This window comes from Phlebotomus papatasi, chromosome 1 (assembly GCF_024763615.1).
Source record: "Phlebotomus papatasi isolate M1 chromosome 1, Ppap_2.1, whole genome shotgun sequence".
NCBI lineage: Eukaryota > Metazoa > Arthropoda > Insecta > Diptera > Psychodidae > Phlebotomus > Phlebotomus papatasi.
The window spans coordinates 23,777,930-23,795,444 of NC_077222.1; the positions used below are offsets into that span (position 1 = coordinate 23,777,930).

The 17,515-nt window shown below is 31.4% G+C and overlaps 1 protein-coding gene across 6 annotated transcripts in view; it reads left to right on the forward strand.

Annotated features, from left to right (window-relative positions):
• LOC129798278 (protein roadkill) overlaps positions 1-17,515 on the forward strand; it is a 268,894-nt gene that overhangs the window by 238,116 nt on the left and 13,263 nt on the right. The gene's annotated exons all lie outside the window — the stretch shown is intronic.

Below are 17,515 nucleotides of genomic sequence, written 5' to 3' on the forward strand. Positions count from 1 at the left end.
TTCTTTACAATAAAAAATGTTCATTGGGGGGCTAGGGTCGAAGGACCAACGCTAATGTTACTCCAGCGTCATTTCATTAAAACTCTCAATAATTTTTTTTATTAAAAAGGAAAGATTCTTCTTAAGTTCCCAAAAAGTCTAGTTTCCCCTCTTGAGGTTAGGGACTTTACGAATTTGCACTTGTTCGTTTTAGAAGCTAAATCGGCGTCCCTTATATGGGCTTCAATTCTTAGGCTTAGCTTCTTTAAATTACAATCAGTCAAGATTTCTTGGAAAATTTTATACGATTGAATATCAAGGGTAAATGATACATGTTTTTTTAAGAAGAAAAAAAAACGAGAAAGTAACTTGGTATATTTAGGATATTGAAACCTTAGAAAACTGGGCTAAATCTATTGTTGACCTATTAAAGACCGCTTAATACGGCTTGCAGACTAGAGGCCTATGGCATTATAATTCAAATGAAAAATGAAAAGGGAATACTTTTCTCCTGATATTTTTTAGCACATGACTGTTCTCAAGTGTTCCTACATAACGGATTATAACGACTGTTTTGGAACCCGACCTGGAATTGGAAAAAACAGTCGAGACAGGAACCAACAGCAAGAAAAATCGATATCGCAGAAGGGTTTGAGAACAGTTTTGTGTTAAAACAAAGTTTAAGGAAAGATTTCCTTTCGCATTTTGAATTAGAAGAGAGCACAGTTAGTCTAGTTTCCGAACATCTTGAATTTCAAACGACAAACGATTACAGTGATCTTTCAAAATCTGATAGATTATTTGCCGTACTAATTCTTCCTAAAATCTTACTTTTTTGAGATATTAGGACAGTTTTAGATAAACTTTAGATTTGAGAGCCGTTTTATAGTCCCTATAGGGTAAGTGTGCCAAATTTCGGCATAGTTGCATGTAAGCACCGAAGTCCTAAGTTTGAAATACAATATTTTTAATTCATATTGATATTTTTTGTTACTTCCTTTTCGGGAGGGTTGTGTGGAACCTTCAAGACTAGTTTATCATTTTTGTTTTCTTTAAATCACTTCCTAAAATATTGAAAAATTAATAAAAATATGGACATTGCTTTGGGTAGTATTTCGGCCACTTTGTGTGAAATTTCGGCCACCATTCTTCTGACCACATTTTGTGACGCAACGGATAGAAAATTTCAACACGTCAAACGGAACAAGTTTAATATTTAGTTTAATACGTTTATATGACCCACAAGCCCAGAGATCTTCCGTGTAATTTGTCCTAAACACCTGAAGAGTAGCATCTCAAATTTACGCGCAGATTCCCGTAGCAATTTGCACTTCCTGAACTCTTCCAATGACTTTTCCACATCATCTTTTTCATAGAAGCGATGGTTTTTTTCTCTGGACATTGTAGAATTCAGAAATTGAAAAGAAAACATAAAATGAATAAGAAATTTAGGAAAGCAAAAGGTGTGGCCGAAATAGGCAACACTACCTCACCGTAGAGACGCTCACAAAGTATATACTTTTTTACGCGAAATACAGGATCCAACTGGGAAATTTCACCCGAAATTTTAAGATTGATTCACTATTAACATAAACAGAAACAATCTTTAATGAAAGCTAATCAATTTTCATGAAAAACACCGAAGGAAAACCTTCTGCACTTCACCACAAATCACAACACTGCTAGAGACACAATCGATCTGTCACATTTTTTGTAAGACTCTTTCCACACTGAGTTTTTACAACGCAATTTAAATTCAAATTATACCTAAAATTTAACGATCTTTGTGTTAATACATCCTAAAATGAATAAATATTTGAAAGCAAAATGAATTCATTAACTATTCGAAGATTACATACATAAATTTAATTAATTTATTTGCATGGCCGAAATTACACTCAAAGTGGCCGAAATTAGAAGCTGGCCGAAATTTGGCACACTTACCCTAGATCTTTAAAATAAATATACTTAATTAAGAAAATCATTTAAACTTTAAACAATTAAATTAATTTTTATCAAATACCTTTTATTCTTTTGTAATTTATTTTCATTTAAATAATTCGTCTTTATTCTTCAACTTATATTTATTAAAATTTGAAAAATAATCGTTGTCTTATTTCTGGATGACAATAATAGTTCTAGATCATAATACATTAGGTCCATTTATCCAGGACATAAATAAAAGTATAATTAAGCATTAAATTCATAAATTAATTCTTCAACAGATTAGGAATTTGCTTAAACTTCTATAGCGTTAATACTTCGTAACGGGGAGCTTTTATATACATTAGAGCCTCACTATAGGCCATGTTTGGTTCCAGATTTGACACTTGGGTCGCACTGTAGTCCATGTCATTTTTTAAAATTATCAACGACTTTTAGTATTGAAATTGCTCACTTTCTTTGCGATTCTGGTACTTGTCCTCGCTCTCTTCATTATGGATCACAATTATCAGAACTACTCAATAAAGTTTGCCAAAAATATTAAAATAATTATGACAACATTGAATGTCGCGTACTAAAAAACATAACCTAACTTAAAATCAGTGTTTTGAAATCAACGGTCAATAAATTGTGGACTATAGAGTGGTGGCCTATAGCGGGATTCTACTGTACGACAGTTTCATAAATCCAGACTGAATCTTGAAATATTGTAACACTCTATTTAATTCGCCTATTGACTAATTTTGACCAAAAAAAAATAGTCAAGGATTAAACCAATTATGTCATACATTACACCATTGCCCCTTAATCAAAGACACTTTTCAAGATTCAGATTGAAATCAGCCAAAAATATTGTATAATATATAATAAATAATATATTGGGCTAAATTAATTAAAAACATATTGAAAAATATGATTTGCTCGAAACTTGAATCGTCCAAAGAAAACGCGCTTTCCCCTACCTTAAATAATTTGATTTTCTCATCTTGCTATCATCAAACAGCTCATCTTGCTATTTTGATTCTCGTACAGTAGAGTCTCTCAAATCTGAATCTCTCAAATTCGAACGCCCTTTGGATTCAAAATGTCAATTGTGAGGTTATGTTAGAAGGTCCGTATTCTATGTGAATGAAAATCATATTTATGTGCTTCTTCCTGAATGTTTACATACATTATAGTCGTGTAAAATGAAAAGGAAGTATGTTACCACAAAAACTTGCGAGAAAGTACGGGAATTTGATTCAAAGTACAATTTAATCTCACACAAATGTCGTTAGTTTTGAAAAAATCGTTCGAATTTGGGAGGTGAGAAATGTCAAAAATACCCCCCGAGCGTTCGAATTTAGAAGACTCTACTGTATATGTAAAATTGCATTCAAATAGAGCAGTTTTAATTACTGTAATTTATTTAAAAATATATATATTTCCATCAAATAAAGCTTTGATTATCAAATATTGGATCTAATACTCATTCCAAACTTTAAGTGCAGTTTAATTAAATTTATTTTATCCTTAGCAAAATTTCTTGTATTAAATTGCTCCACCCTTGTCCATATTGAGTCATTGGCTATATAGCGGTTTAATGGGAATGCTTTAGCAAAGTTTTAGAAATATTTCAGAGATTTGCGAAATACTTTCGGGTTCAAGTTTATGTTCATGTTGCTATGCTATAACTTGATGAAATTCCCATTTTAGAATGATTCATCCATGAAAGTTTTCCATTAATTCTCATCAGGTACTCTCTCAATCCAAATAATTTGTTGGTCTTCTGAACCTTCCTGGGATATTCAATCTAAAAAACCTGAGATGATGATGAGAAAATTCCTTTCGATTGAGAGTCAAATTTCATCATTATTGTGGTTAACTTTTATGAAATACCACAGAATTGATGATTTAAATGTGTTCAAGTGTAGGATTCTTGTTCTCTGGTCCATATCTTTCTCGTGTGTGCTTCTTTATCTCTGGTTCTCTTTCTCTCGCTCTCTTTCGCTTTCTGTCTTCTTGGTCTTTTTTATGAGTTCATTTATGAATGAAAATACAATTGAAGATTGAAAGGAGAGGGAGATGTGCGAGTTTTAAGTGTGAGAATCCATTAGAACTTTTTAGTCAAGATCACAGAGCGGCGAATTGTTTTCATGGATATGGATGATGTTTCGCGCATTGTGTTTCTTCTTCTTGGTTGGGAGGATGATGATGATGATGGTCAAAGAAGGTGGCAGGAAGATGAAGAAGCGATACTTTTGCAAAAGAAGAAGGGACATGACCAATGACTCCTCTCTTGTCCATATAATGCTATGGATCTTGTCCGATGGTCTTTCAGTCGTAACCAGCATTCGTTTTTACTTTGTCGTTTTTTTGCACAGAGAAAATGGCAAGAAGGGTATAATGTTGAGGGAATATTTTCTGGAAGATGTGGGAATTGGACGTGATGTATCTCATCTTCTCCGAAGCCCAGGATTTCAGATACAACTTCTCGCTTGGTTTGTTGGTTGTTTTGGTTTTTTTTTTGTAGTTTTTTTTTTCAAACCTAACGTGCATGTTCATTGTGGATGCACCAATACCGCGGTCACATTCATGTCTCATCATTATTTTATTTTATTATAGAATTTTCTACATCACATATGTTTGTATATAAATTGTCTCTCACCCATGCTATATATTCTTCGATGGGTATCATCTCTTTTGCACTCCCATGTTATGGCAATTTCTTTCCCTGTCTCGGACAATGACCCGAAATGAGCATTGAACCACAGTACAACACACCACAAAAACCGTATAAGCAGCATTCGCAGCATGAGAAGTTAATGAAAAATTGTAGCATAACATATACAATTGGAGTAGATTCTGGTTCTTAAGGAGGATGGTTCTTAAAACAACATTCTTTTTGGTGTCAATCATTCTAATTTCTTTTTTATTTATGTTGTTAGAAAAGATGAGTGGTGAGAATTTCAATCCCAAAACACTTGTCCATCTGCTTCTAACACGGATTAATAATTAGGATTGGCAATTAACATAAATCAGCTGATTGTCAGTTTTTTTTTATTAAGGTTTTCTCGGCTTACAAACTCTGTTGACAGCATCATTTAGTTTTTGAGAAATATCATGATTGATTTATAACCACTGGACGAGCTTGAATTTCAATATTCATTGACCCGATTGGTAGCAGTGGGAGTTTTGTTGTGATCTTCTTCAATTCATATGCTAATAAAAATTCAATAAAATTGGCAATGAGGAAATTTTATGATTTTTACAATGACATATTATGGAAGAAATACATTACAGAAAAATATTAAATAATATCATAAAGTTCGGCGTAAAAATTTTCATTTCCTCTCTTTCGGTTGATTGATATATAATATAGCGTATACATCTATTTGAATTGCAAAAAAATAACTTTTAGTACTGATTTAGTACAAGATTTTAGCTACAGTATCGTGGTATGAATTCTAGACCTCACAGAATTTTATATTAATACAGAGCAGCACTCTCATAGATTTCATACCAAAATGCAATTTTTTTATCGAATTTCATATAGTACATACCTGTACTAAAATTTATTTACATTTTCCAGTTTCTGAGAAAAAGTTATTCAGACTAATTTAAAATTAAGGGGTTGACAATTCAATAAATTTAGGAGTGAATAGAAGTATCATTTGCACCTTAATTTTAATTTTAAATAAATGTCACTCTTTTCCGCCTGTCTTTTAGTACAAGTCATAAACCTTATGCTGTTTTTGTTTTCCAACAAGTAGGGGAAAGTACTCTGCCTTCGATCGTTCATGCCTTTGAATAATATAATTTTCTTTTATCTTCCCTAACATATTTATCACGTAATTATCAATAATTGACGATAAGCTCACTAATATTTAATAGAAATGTGTAAGTCTCTTAGGAAAAGTAAAAGAAAATTTGCATTATTCGAAGGCATGAACGTTCGAAGGGAGAGTACTTTTCCCTATACAGCGATATTTTCGTATACAACAGTTATACTTTTTGAATATTTCTAAATAATAATTCGCAAATCCCGCAAATGCGAATTATTATTTAGAAATATTCAAAAAGTATAACTGTTGTATACGAAAATATCGCTGTGTAGAGGAAAGTACTCTCCCTTCGAACGTTCATGCCTTCGAATAATGCTACACTATACTTGCAAACTTATTAAAAAGAAAGAATTCAGAATAATTTTGAAATAAATATTAAATAACTCATTCTTATTCATTACAACAAGAATACTTCTACTTCGACAAGAAATTCAAAAAAAAAAAAAAAAACAATGAAATATTTCTTTCAGAATGATATTTAGTACAAACAATAAAGATTTAGCATATTGTTCTCTAAAAACACTTAACGCTAAATTATATACTGTATTTCAACGTTTTCTTTCAATACTTTTTTTTATAGAAAAATTGCTGATAGTTGTTGATTTAGTACTTGGCTGTACTAAATATAAGATACAATTAAGAACGTTGTTGTTACAAAAATAATTCTTTAGGGTCCAATGGACAAGTACAATTTGCAGTTTTGTTTTTATTCATGAAAAAATGTTTAAGACGTGCTTGATATTTAGTACAAGTATTTGCTAAGCTTTAAGTGCTTTCTGTAAATTTTTGTACTAAACGTAAAAAATAGCGACAGACCAGTAGGTTCATGATGCTATTCGTACTAAAATACATGCTTTCTTTGAGACCCCTTTAGGTCATCGACATTAGAACATTCTTGTACTAAATGTTAATCTCACAACACTTGCTTTTTCATAGTTTTTTTTTTTTTAATGTAATGATAGTAATAACTCTATTACTAAAGAAATGTAATGACAAATCAAAAAGCAAGGGAATCTTCCAATTCATGGAACAATTTTAAGAATTTCAATAATGAGTCATGTGCTAAATTAACTATATGCTAAATTACTGATATTCTTGAGAAGTTCTCAGTTTTGCAAAAAGAGACATTTTATAATGAGGAGGAAAAAGAGGCAAGAAGACACGAAACAAGTATAAAAGATGGGGAGAAGGAGGTAATATCTTATTGTAGAGGACAATGTACTTCCATTTATACACTTTAAATACGATATAAACTTCTTCACCAAACTGGAGAGGCCATTGGCAGTGACTCCCGTTTTAAAAGGCAGTGCTTTGGGTAGAAGTCATCGTTCCCATATAATATATCTCTTTTTACTAAATAAAAAAAATAACAGAGAGGGAATTTCTGGCTTGTTGTAACAATTCAATGCTTCCATATCTTTTAACTATTTTTTTTTTCATTAAGAAGAAAAATCTTCTCACTTCATATTTCACTCTCTCTCTGTTTCACTTTTCTATGCTATCTTTTGAAGAAGCTTCTTCTCTATTCCATCCTCACTAAATCATGATATGCCATCATGATGATAATTATATAATTGTAATGGAAATTTTTATCTATTAATGAATATTTCTTCACTATTTTTGGTGTTTGTGTGATTCATTTGAATAAATATCCAGTATAACATATTGTTTACTGTCGCAGACAACTCTTTGAGTGATATGGAGAGAGCATATCTGGTCTGGACCTTTTATTTTTTTTCTTTTTCTTTTTCTTGGAGATTTGTACATTGTATGTCAAAATTGGTTGAAGAGGAGGAAGATGAGAATCAATGCTATATGAGTGAGATCATTGACCACAAAATGTATAAGAGAGATTGTTATATATATTTTATACATGGGAAAAATACGATATAAGTAGAACTAAAAAAGAAACAGTTTTTGGGTAGAGGGAAGGTGGTAAGGTGGATTAGCCACTTTTGGCCACCTTAGTACCCACTAAGTGCCACTTAAACTCTAATAGTTAATTTTCCTTCAATATTTAATCTTAAGACAAAATTTTCTGAAAAACCTTGATTGATAAGAACTCATAGAAGTTGAAGACAGTATTACAGTGTTGTCTTTCAAATTCGTTTTGTGTTGTTGTCAATTGAGACGCTCAGAGCAAAAGAGGCCTTTCTTATAGCATTTGCTTTTACGGAATAAATCAACTTTTGATCTGAGTGACACAATTTAAAATTTATCATTAAAGTTGGGTAAAGTGATATAATTTGGAATTAGTGTTACAAGTTGGACAATTCGCTGGTACAAGTTGGACATGGGTTTTTTCTTGATAAATAAAGTACAAAATTTGTTTTTAAGCACGAGGAACCGAATTATAAAACTAAAGCATTAAAATTATACAAATAAAAATGAAGTACTAAATTTATCAAGACAAAAAGCCCTGTCCAAATTGTACCGCATTGTCCAACTTGTACCACTGTCCATCTTGTACCACTTTACCCTATAAAGAATGTACTTTTAGTACTTCCCTCGCAAAACGACTTTGACGGAATTTATGCATTTTTTTTGTACTTCTTTTACTTCGGAAGTGTTTTAAAAATGAACATTTTCAAACACTTTCTGGCACTCCTCAAATTTTTAAAGTACAGGAGTGTTTAATTCTATTAAATGAAAGGAAGATTTGGGAAGATTCTTTCAAAATAATTTTCGACAGGAATAATAATAATAAATTATATAAATAAATACCTAAATAATAAATAAAATCATAAATAATATTTGGCAGGATTTACTTTGAGAAAATAAAATATGTCCATTTTTAAACTCTAAGAGAAGTATTTTAATATTTTTTTAAAAAATATTCTTGAAAATTTTTGTTTATAAAATTTTATCAAAAAAAATCTTATTTTAATAAAGTAGAATTTATCAATGATATAAAATATAGGAAACTTGTTTTTATTGAAATTAAGTAGAAAAGACCTTTTCCATAATTGACATATTAATTGACTAAAAGGATCAAAGCACTTCCACTCCCACTTCCACTTCAATTAGCACTTTCGTGCACTCCCAATTAGCTGTTACCATAATATATACCCCTTGATTGTTAATTTCACTTGAAATGGCGAAAAGTATCAAATCTACCCTATAAGTCGGGAGTTCTTTGATTGAAATTTTTGATGGTTGGCAGCATGACTCAAAAAAAAGAGCGTTCACACCCAGGTTTAGTGCCAAAATTGCTGAAAAAGGAAAGATTTTCGCGTCGCGTCTTCTTGTATAGATACATAATTTTATTTTGCAACAGATAAAAAAAAGAAAGAAGAATAGGAATGACGATAAAATAACGTAGAGAGACAGACTCGATTACCATCTCATATATTGGGTGGAGGAGATGAAGACGATGACGATGATGATGGGTGCTAAAAGGCAAATGCTATCATTTAGGTGGTTGTGTTGTATGTCTTTTTGTGTTCATTGAATGGCTCACGGTGTTTACCTTGAATTTGTCCCATGTTGAACTTTGTCCATCTCTTGGCTGGCTCTCTTCATATATAATGTGTACAAATATCACATTTTATTGTGGATTATTATTATTATTATTATTATTGTTATTATTAGTTTCTTCTACAAGAACAAAAAAAGAACTAATAAGAGGGTGGAGTATAATATTCAATTAATTTTATTTTATTCACAATTTCCCACTCAAAAAAAGTCACTATAAAGTGGTTTTTCTCACTGTATTCCCTCCGACAGAAAGGAAAAAAAAGTGAAAAGATATAGGAGGTGAAAATGAATAAAAAGAATTAATTTATGTGACAATCGTCTTGGTTAAATTGTTTAGTGATGTATATATTATTTTTTCTTCTCACAATTAATTACACTGTATTTACCCTTCTTTAGATTTCCATAGAAGATATTTTACTCTCTTTTTTCTTAATCAGACTTCCCCAGTGCCTTGATTTTTCTTCACCTTCCTTGTCTTTTTTTGAATCTGTATCTTTTATAACGTATAAATGCCTTAAGGAGGATAGACACAAAAGGAATATAAGTGTACGAGAAAGAGTAAGAGATAGAGAGAAGGCTCAAAAAGTCCCAAGGAAACATTCAATAGCGGACAACTCAATGTCCTCGTTGGTCAAATGTAGAAGGTCTTCAACACTATATCAACCTTTGAGCACTCAACGAAGGAGAAAAACCACATGAGCATTAAAAAAAAATTATTCCACAGAAGTGCACAAATAATAAATGAGTTAACTTCAAAATCGCTCTCCATTGATATTTGATCTTCTTTTCGAGGAAATACGTGCGAAGGTTGATCTTTCAAGAGGTTGCATATTGTGGGAAGATATCATGGGAAAATGTGTTACTAAAGTACAATGATTTTGTAAATAAGATTGCGTGAAATTTTAGTGAAACGTTTGATTTAAATGTCGACATGCTATCTTGACGGAAATACCCGACATGAAGTTTGAGAGCAGCTTTCATTCTCTCAAATTCAATTTAACGTCGATTAGTGCACGCTCTAAGATAATACGGTATAGAAAGTTAGTATGATTAGTAATTGTTTCGTTTGCGAATGAAATATAACTTGAATTGTTTAATAATGGTCTGACGGAAATATCCAACTGGAAAATTGATAGAAGCTTTCAATGTCCTGTCAAATTTAAATTAACTGTCGATATTGGAAATTTTGAATATATGGAATATGCATTAATTTTCTATTATTTAACATTCACAGAAATATGTAGGTGTTTCTGGAAAAACACTATTTTTTTTAATTACGTATAGATGGCGTGGTTATTGACAAAATCTTACTTCTGTCAAATTTGAAGTAACGGTTAAAAATACATAAGGCCCCAGAGAGTACAATTAGCTGAAAAAGCCTGCGTTTTTAACATAATTTTGTTAAGACGATCAGCAAAAACATGTTATAAAATATGTTGAGCAGTTTTCGAGCAAAAAGTGCTAACAAAATACAAGGAAATGACACTGCCTCGCGAGTGCAATTCAATTTTTCATTTCCTGCAAATTTTCTTACAAAGTAGATTGTAATGTAATTATTACAGCTAAATTTCAAGCAAATTCCATGACATTAAAATTCACATCCCTTTTCCTTCTCAAACGTTTTGCTTATATCTATCTCACTTTTTCTTACACAAAATTGAATTTGTTATTACTTTCAAAAGAAGAAGAAGAGTGGGGAAGACTGAGATTGACAAATTACCCATCAAATAATTTCGTCAGATATCTTTAAGATTTCTGCAGAAAATATCTACACCTCTGCCGAAAATCTGCCGATAAATCTGTAGATATTACTACGAATTTTATTTGGGTTTCAATTCAATTTCTTGGTGATTTCACAGTGTTTATATAAAATAAAGAATTCTGCGCCGTCGTGTTATAAGTAGAGAATAGTACAGTGATATCTTTAAACACAGTGTCGACCTAAATTTCGTGTTTTTGTATCATTCGATTGGCGATTTTTAAGAAATTAGTATTTTTGCTCACATCTTTTTAGTTATCTAAAATGTTTAATCGGTAATGCTTGTTAAACAGAACATACCATTTTCTTTGTAACTTCTACAGTTTCTTGATAAATTAACAATACTTTTGTTGAGACAATAGCGACTATGCAGATTTCTTATGCAGAAAATCTGCAGATTTTCGGAAGAATTTCTGCCGAAAATCTACAGATTTTCTCTAAATGTACTAGAATATACCGTTACAATTCAAAAAACCTCCGAGTAAAATCGGCAGGTAGAGCAATGATTTGACGGGTGAATTTTTTGTGACGTTCAAAAGAAGAAGAAGAAGAGTCTGGAAGACTGAGATTGACAAATTGTGGATGGCATCGACCGTTGTCGTATTTGTATTCGTTTTGTATCTGCATTTGGTGCAAGGTACGACACAGACGTCGCCACTTACGTGAAATGCTAACATAAAAGAAATGCATTTTAAGAAAGAAAGGGATCTGAATCTTGATTTCATGAAAGTATACTGATCTAAAAGGTGTGCTGGAGGCATAACCCATCAATTTAAATATCAACAGTCTCATGTAAACTTGACAAGATTTTCAGTGTCCTGTCAAATTCAATTTAACGGACAATTCTGGTAATTTATTTCAAAAATTTCTATCCCACGCTCAAATGTGCTCAGAACTTTTTAACCCTTTTAATGACAATTTCCTGTTCTTTATCCACATCAAATGAGGCGCGAGTGCTGGATCATTTCAATGTGGGCCTGATAATAGAAAAGTTTCAATTCTCAACGAAAATGTCTCTATGTTGTAGACAATCTACAAGATTCATGGGTATTTTTTTTTTTCAATGAAATAAATTACCTGTAATTAAATATAATTTCAATTTTAACTTTACAAACTATTTTCCCTTGAGAAGATATTCAATAGATTGTCTTCCTTCAACTTCACTCTTCGATGGACTTCTCATTATCTTCTTGTACTTTGTATGTTTTTTTTTACATTTATTTATCCATTGCTAACAGACAGTGAACTTGAAAGATTTAAACCACACCAATGTTAAGAAGAAGAAAGAGAGATGGTTCACTGTACTGGTTCTTTTTCTTCAACTTTGCATGACTTGGGAAGGGAAACTTGGTGTGTTGGTGTTTTGAAAGACTTTGCTAAATTCAATGTCCCTGGAAGATAAACTTGTATCGCAAGAACAATTCTATGTACAAGGTCTTTTTTCCACGTGCTATGTTGTACTCAGATGACTTTACAATGGGCATAATTGCAGAGGGTTTAGGGCAGTTACCATGGATATGGTATGAGACAAGAAGTCATGAAGACTAATTCTAATACAGAAAATTGACTCAAAAGAGTCCCATCGACATGAACTCGCATTAGAAGTTCAAGCAGAACAAGAAGTATCGCAGACAAGAAGAAGCAAGATGAGGAGAATCAAGGCCGGCCATTCAATTGTGGTGTCTCCGCTTTATATGTATATATTTAACTATATATAGCATTAGTTAGATATCATAGAAGATAGTAATAAGTTTAGAACTTGTAATGTTTGAATTTCAATGTGCTCTTCATTTTGTATCTCACATGTCTGTCTTGTTCATCTTATTATGTTGATCTGTTCAAAATAATCTTCAATTCAACTTAATTTCAAAGTACTTTGCTCTCTCTATGTCTTCTTGAATCTTTTTTGCTTCTTTTTCTACTTCTCACTATGGGACTTTGTACAAAAAAAAAGAGGAAAACTAACGAGAAGAGAAAAGAATGTCTCAAGTGAGTGAGAAAAAAGAGATCGAATTCAAATATGTAATGAGAAATTGGATAGAGATCTAATGACTAAAGAAATGGTGGTAGAAAATAAGAAAATAACTCGATGGATATTTAATTCGATGAGTTTTCATTTACAGAGAAATGTATGTTTTGTGGTATTCCTATAAAGGAACAAGAAAAAAAAGAGGAGTAAAAACTCAAAACATTCCAATGAACTTCAATTTTCGACTTTTCCCTTCTTTCACTTCTCGATTTTAACTCTCTTTAACTGTCAGTTTTGTCTAAAGTATAAATTATTTTTAATGACTTGAGAAGTGAAAATCACGGATTTTTTTGTTTTAAAAGTGATGGGAAACTTTCTTAAAGGGGCAATCATATGGTACATGTTTTGATTTTTCAGATCAAATAATTGAGAAATTTTTAGAGATAAACAGTAGGGGGGTTTCTTGACAAGTTTGAAAATACAGTAGACTCTCTTTAAAATTCGGGCATATAGGACCGAAAAGTCAGCCGAATTAGACAGAAATTCGGGCGACATGTGCATATAGATATTGAGTTTACACACTGATTTACATCGTAAATTGCATGAAAATCCCTCAATAATGCAAAATCACATCAAAACTAAGACAAACCATGCCAAATTTGACCACATTTGATTCATTTGATAATCATAATCAAACTTAAAAAATGTCAACAAACTTTTTCAAATGTAACCGCTGCCCGAATTAAAAAGTAGCCCGATCTTAAAAGAGCCGAATTTGCGAGAGTCTACTGTAAATGTTTAGGGTAGAGTAAAGCGATTTCGGGTAAAAATGGTTATAATTGAAAATCTCATGAGGAGGAAAACTTCTAGTGAGGTCGATAATTACACTGAGAAAAAACGGGGGTTCGCTTAACTTTTTTTCCTTATAAATTTAACACTTTTTAGGTGTAAAAATATATCAACATTTTTTAATGTTAATTTTACACCTTTTTAAGGGTAGAAATAACATGAAAAAGAATAACTTTAACCCCTAATACATCCAAAAAGCATAATATTTACACCGATTTTGGATCAATAGTGCAGGGTAAAATTAACATTTCTGGAATGTTATTTTAACTTTTTCGGATTTCTCTCAGTGTATATGAAGGGTCCCTTTACGAAGAAAAAAATGTCCATTCTGATACACAGAAAAAAAAATTTGCAAAATTGTTCGTAAATGTTTGAGAATTTCTACTGTGGACTTATAAAATGCTCGTAAATCGTATAACCCTCTAAAAAGTTTGTAATTTTTTTTACTTTTTTAAACATTGTTCGTGGCATGATCACTTGACGAACATTTTTTGTTTTTTCTTCAAACATTTGTTCGTAAATGTTCGTAAATAAAAAAAACCTTCGTAAAATTTTGTCATTTTTTTGTAAACAGTAATGAGCTAAAAAAAACATGGTCACTTTTTCCTTGGAATAGCACCGTTATGCAGTACATACAATTATGCAAATTTTTCTACCATTGGAAGTCAAATTATGAAATCACTCTTGAAATACGCCTTAAAGTATACTATTTTATGACACCGGAAATTTGAAAACGGTCCCGAAAATGTGCTTAATCGCGGGACAGAGTGTAGAGGCCATAAGGTTTCTTATTTTTGAATTTTAAAATTTGATAAAAATAATTTCTTTTACCGAATTTTTGTAAGTCTTCGTATAACCAATAATTTACTTATTTTTTTTATACTGAAGTTTATGTATCCACTCTTCCCAGCGTACAACTTACTATTTCAATTTAACTGAAGATCTATGTAATTTCAGGCAAATTCTGCTAACCATGTCACATATAAGATTAATATTAAGATTAATACTTTCTGAACTGCGAGAATGCCAAAAAAAGATATCAAGTGTTTTACCATGCCTCTCTCTCGCTTTTCGCTCGAAAACTGACCGAATCACAGTTGGCATGCATGGAAAATTGCTCGAATTGCCTGTAATACGATTCAGAAAGGAATTAATACGAGCAGTAATATCTTACTCATCGTATAACTCCACTAGAGTGTACTCTTTCTGACACACGCGATTTTTCATTTTGCACACTATATACCTCTCTTTCCGGCTTTTCTTAATATTAATATTAATCTTATAAGCGACACCACGGTTAGAATGAATCTCGCGAGACAGTGCCATTTTCATATACTTGGTTAGCAATTTTTGTTTGAAAACTGCTCACTGGTCAGCATATTTTTGCTGATCGACTCAGCAAAAATATGCTGAAAACGATGCCTTTTTCAGCTATTTGTGTTCTCTGGGTTATCAAGTTTTATTTAGATTTGAAATAAGTTAATATCCTGCAACTTTGTTGAATACACCATCTTCATTTGATTTCCGGAAGAGGCGCTTGAATCGTAAATAGCTACTTTTATGTCACTATATATTACATGAAGCACGCATGTTTCATGTAAGTTAAAATGGTTAAAACGATCCGAACTCATTCTGTTTAGTGCATTAAATTAGCATTTTTTTCTAAAGTTAACAAATAGGAAAACGATATATATCAAAGCTTAGACAAAAACACTAATGCACGGCTCCATCAAAGAAAGACAAATTACATGATTTTCAAAGTATGAGCAATAAAAAGTGAAGATTCTCTACAACGTTTCAACCACTGCACATTGTTAAAAATGATACTCGTTCACAGACTATTAAAATTCACTCTTTCCCTGGTCTTTATTATTCAACTCTTGGTTTTTCTTTTTTAGTTCTTTTTATTCTCTCCAAAGTTCTTCATTCGCTTGAATAAACCTCCCTCATCGAAAATATTCTTGGTTGAATACATGTAATACATTGAATATAGATAGCGGAAGCTGAAATGTAGCCAAAAAACTGAATCATTGTATAATGCAAAGTACTTCCTCCCCTTTTACTATACATTGACTCTTCATACTGCGACAGAGATGAGAATTTTCCTTCTTGTACCCCCTTCTAGAAATTTTATATACTACAATTTCACAAGAAGTACAAGAACTTCTGAAGAAAATTCACCATAAGGAGGAAGATATCCAAAAATAATTATAAATAGGAAGTTCTATATTAGAGAATATCTGCTTAAGTAGGGAATGGAAAACTTTTTCAATCTTTCTTCCTTTTTAAAAACTTTCAATATATTAGAGATAATTCCCTTCGGAAAATATTATTTTTTTTTTGTATCAAAATGGCAAAAAGAAAGTCAGCAATTGATTGAATATTAAGTTGTCTATTAAATACTTTTTATTTCCTTCTTTCTCTTTCACATTTTCCTCTCTTTTTCGTACAACACAATCTTATTCCCCCTTTTAATTTACTATACCAAGTATAGTAAAAGAAAAAAATACGTTTTTATATCAAAAAACTTCCAACACAATACTTTCACTTTTCACTATTTCTGTCTCGACACTTTTCCTTTCCCTCTTCTGAAATTGTGATAAAATTTAGAAATGTTTTAGGTAGAAATTTAAATTTCTTTTAGTAAATTGAACTATTTCAAAAGAAAAAAACTTTTATTTTAAGTTTGATTTGTTGAATAATCGATAAATTCTCAAGATACCCTCTTTCTCAGTTCAATGGAGATCTTTTTTTTGAGCAATTTCTCTACGGTCTATTTAATTAAAAGAAAAACATTCAGTAGCTGAGTAATATCAAATTACATTAAAACCTTAAAAGCTCAATACGCAGGGAAATCAATTGCCAAATATAGCAAATAAAATAAATAAATTTGCACTCAATTTACAAAGAGATAGTGGCATTTTCTCTTGCGGCACTCAAAATGGCATGAACTTAAATAATAATAATAATACCTCTATCTTGTTGGATATTTTCACACATCATGTTTAATCTACGTGAGACATAAGAAATTATAAAGTATAAATCATACAATTATTAAGAGTAAATCTTTAGAGACAAAAGATTAATTCTATCAATTAATCTCTCTGCAAAGTGCTCGTTATTTTCCATTAGCTCACATTTTTTTAAATAAACTCCTAAACCACGTTGGATAAATCACAATGCACAAGAAAGAGACTTCAAATAAGAAAAGTTTCACTCTTTCACTTTGATTTTATTTTACATTACTTCAAGCCAAATAGAAAGAGATACCACCAATGCGTTCATTTAACTTATGAATATATGTAGTTTAAGAAACACAAAAAAAAGAAGTGATTGTGGTATTTGAAAATTGTGCTTCAGAGTGAAATTGGCGCATTTTGCAAGAGCCGACACACACTATTTTTCTTATCGTACACCAACAATCTGCCACTGTTCACAATTTATTAGCCACAATTGAATTGCGTCTCCTCATTTTGCATTTTCGAAATTGCTCTCAATTGAAATTGTGAAAATTTCTCCCTATAACGAAAAATAAAATAAAAGAAAAAAAACATTGCAAATTGCATTTCATGCTATTGCTGTATGCAACGAAATCATACTCCACTCTCATTTTATCTCACAAAATGAAATTTGAAGTGAAGTTTTCTGTTAGCCCTCAATTGGACTTCCTAAAACCGAAAGGTATGAAGTTAGGGAAGTGATTGGTACTTTTGA